We start from the raw sequence: 4206 nt of genomic DNA on the forward strand, positions 1-4206 counted from the left end.
CTTAATTGATGGTAATATAGCAAATACCATTTAGCCTACGTCTTTCTTACCTGATGAAACCCTTATTTCTGGATTGTTATGCTGCAGACAAGAGACAGAAACATTGTTTATACTTATGCTTGTTGATATTAGTCTTCTTCAAAATTGTATTAGACTGTATGTTCTATTTAAAGACAATATTTTTATGCTAGAGTGGCTGTGGAAAACAGCACATTAATGCACTATTGCTGGAACTGTGAATTGGTCCAGTCATTCTGGAAAGCAATTTGGAACTATGCCTCAAAAGCTAGTAAATTATGCATACCATTTGACCTAGTGATAGAGCTACTAGGTTTATGGTCCAAAGAGATCAAAGAAAGCAGAAAAGACCCATACATACAACAATATTTATAGCAGTTCTCTTTGTAGTGGTAAAGAATTGTAAATTGTAGGGATTCCCATAAATTCAGGAAGGAATGGAAGAACAAGTTATGGCATATGAATGTAAATAAATACTATTATGCTGAAATAAATAACAAAGGGAATGGCTTTAGGGGGAAAAACTGATGATTCGTATGAAATGATACAAAATAAAGTGAATAGAACTAGAAGGATGATTTATATAACAAAAAAAAGAATATTGTAAAGACAACGGACTTTAAAAGACACAGGGGCTTTGATCAGTACAATGACTAACTAAAATTCCTGACAAAATTCCAATTCCATGACTAAATATGAAGCTCACTTCATATTAGAGAGGTGATAGTCAAAAAAAGAGTGCAAATTGAGACATTTATGTTTGACATAGCCAATGTGAGAACATGTTTTATATTTGACTATGTTTGTAAAAGGTTTTCTTGCTTTCTAAGTGTATGAGGGTGAGGGTGGGAAGGAGAGAATGTAGATATGAAAAATCAAATAACATTGAAATTTTTTTCTAAAAAGACTATTATCGAATGAAATTTGTTGAATGAAATCACCTCAGGAGCATTTTCAATTGAGAATACTTTTCTGGTCCATTGATTTCTTTTTTCCAACTTAAACTCTTTTTTTGTCATTTCTTGTGATTTTTTCCTCCTCTTTTGTTTTGCCTTTGTGGACATAAATTGAAATTCTTTGCCCTGGGAATCTTTGTACAAAACAGTAGAATCATCTATGTGAAATTAAAATAAAGGACTTCTCAAGTGATTTAAGGGATAGTCAATATGATTCATTGGTATCTGCAATTTCAAGGGAACATGATGCAGACCCCAATCCCTTGTGGAGAATTTATGGGAGAAAATTTACAAGAGTCCAATTTGCATTCTGTATATATTTATATATGTCCATATTGTCCTCTCCCATTCCAATGAAATTTAAGTCCCTTCAAAGTGAAGATTGCTTCATTCTTTGTATTTGTATCTCTAGAGCCTAGCACAGGGACTGATACATAGTAGGAGTTTAATAAATGCACATTCATTCACATATTGGTAGAAGATTCATGTAGGAGAGGCAGGCACAGATATATTGCAATCTGAATCAAACATCCATCTTGATGGAATCAGAGATCTATTGGAGTCTATTTGCATGCTATTGAACCTGATGCATCCATTCATAGGATCAAAATCTAAAGCTGAAGGGACACTTAGAGCTGTTATGGGTCATAAGTCCATCCCTATCATCTTGCAGATGAGAAAACTGAAACCCAGAGGAGACTAAATCACTTGCCCACACAGCCTGAGGTAGAATTTGACCTCAGGTCCTCCTGACGTCAAGCCCAGCATTCTATCCATTAAACCAGTTGGCTGCCTCCCATTCCTGTAACTTCAACCTTTCAAATATCCCTCTCATCCAACTAATGTAGCTGGTGGCTGTTCACAGCAGTATTATTTTCTTTTAAGGTGTTCTACTGTAAATTTTAACCTCAACTCTGTTTGTCCTCTGCCACATAACACACTTCTTAGCAGCTTGCTCCCACCCACCTGTTAGTATGTGCTCAGGGATGGCAAATCATTTTCAATTTTAGCCTAAGCAAAATATAATTATGAAGATTAACAAAAAATATCAGGTGATGCATTACAAAACCAAGATGACCTGTGGTCATCTGATGCTTTACGTTACTACATCACCTGCAGATCATTTTGATTTTACTGCATTAGCAAAATGGGTCACAGGATTTATGTTTAGATTTAGAGCTGGAAGGGACCTCAGGTGTCATATAGTCCAACCTTCTCGTTTTTTACAGATCCGGGAAAGTTAAGTCACTTGGCCAAGGTCACTCAAGAAGTGTCAAAGGCAATTAAAATCCAGTTCAGTTAATCAAGAATAATTTATATATTTAGCATGTGCCAGGCACTGTCCTAAGCATTGGAAATGGAAAGGCAAATATATGATTCCTACCCTTCAAGGAGCTTTCATTTATCTGACTGCAGAACCAACACTCTTGTATTGTACCATACTGCCTAACTTCTCATGTAAGGAAACTATGTAAGGTTGATCTATAGATAACTTTTTTTTCATTATTTAAGCATTTTTTAAACTGAGTTCCAAATTCCCTCCCTCCAGCACCTCCCCCACTCATTGAGAAGGCAAACAACAAACTCATTAAAGTTAGAAGGGGCCTTGGAGAAGATATAGTCCAATCCCCCATTTTATACCAGGAAAGTGAAGTGACTTACCCAAAGTCACATAATCAACAAAATGAGAGACTTAGAACTTTAACTCGTCTTTTAGCTCTATGACCAACATTCCTCTCCCACCCCCACCTCCCAACTCAAATATCAAATTATATCTTTTATACTGTGCTGGCCTCATGGTACCTACATTTCAAGTAAAAAATAAATGTTTTGGGACCTGTTTTTGGTGATTTGAAGAAAACAAAATTTTCATTTCATTCAAAATATGTAGTCATTTATTATTGCTTTTTTCACTGCTCCAGGACTATAATTTCATCTGTGTAGGAAATCCCCCTTGTGGAAACTTCTCCACTAATGTCAGTTCACAGCTCATCTGTAACTTGTAGTCATAACAAGATGACTGAGGTCACTGAGAGGTTAAATGCCAAAACCACCCTACAGTATAAATCAGAGCCAGAATTTGAACCTTGGTCTTCCTGACTCCCAAACTGGTGCTACACACTGCCTTTCACTGTTAAAATGATCCACTTTTATTGTTATTATTAACTATTATGATAAATGGTGATCAATCATTGGTTTTCTGGCAATAATTAGTTTAATATGAAACACTAGCTTTATGATGTAAATGTGAATGAACTGAGAGTATACAGTGATTAAATAATTTATGGTTGCCAGCCAGACCTAATGCGCAATCATTTGACTCTATTTTCCACTTTATATTTGTCATTCAACTGGTTTTCTTATGACAGCACAGTAACTGACATGACTTTGTAATGGTTGGCTATTTTTGAATGCTCAGGCAAAGAGAATTTGACAGCAATCCTAAATTTAAAATACAGAGAGAAAGAAAGAAAATTTGGAGCTATCACCACTGTACTTGGTGTGGTTTGGTGGTTTTTATTTCATCTTTTGGTTTTTCCAAGTTACAAATAATTCAGAGGACCATGGAAAGGCATATATATAGTGGAGGCAAGAAAACTTTAACAAGTTGCCAATGATAGTTTGCATTAACAAAATTATTGTGAATATTACATTATTATATATTATATTATATTAATATTATACATGACATCACTGAAGGACCTTTTTGACCAAACCAAAGCATTGTTTAAGTTATCAAATTGAATAAAATGAATCTCACTGAAATTTCCAAATTACTTTTGACTGTGATCTTCAGTTAAGAGCCTGCCTGTGAAGGAAGTCCTACTGGAGATAACAAAGGAAACCTTTGTTTTTAGATTTTTATACAACTCAAAATAGAGAGTGGAACTCACTTCAGTCATTTTCAAAACGTAAACAAACTAGATGGCAAAAGTCCATAGCTTAACATTCACAAAGATAGAATCTTCTCCCTGCCCAGCTCTCAAAGCAACAGGAAGTGATAAGAAGTGATAAGAAACACTAACTTCTAGTAGGAAAAATGTTATATCCTGGTTCAAAAATGCATCGAGAGTCAAACTAGTAGTTTGACCCCCACACAAAAACATTATGTGGGAGAACAATGCACTGGCATTAAGGTTCAGGAGTTTGCTGAACAATGGAGGTTATTCAATAGCATTAGCACATATTTTTCTCCAGGAATAAGTAACCTCACACACACACACACACACAC

The sequence above is a fragment of the Petaurus breviceps genome, unplaced genomic scaffold, assembly GCF_028583685.1.
Source record: "Petaurus breviceps papuanus isolate PSGF00001 unplaced genomic scaffold, PetGlider_PUasm1.0 126, whole genome shotgun sequence".
NCBI classification, from domain to species: Eukaryota; Metazoa; Chordata; class Mammalia; order Diprotodontia; family Petauridae; genus Petaurus; species Petaurus breviceps.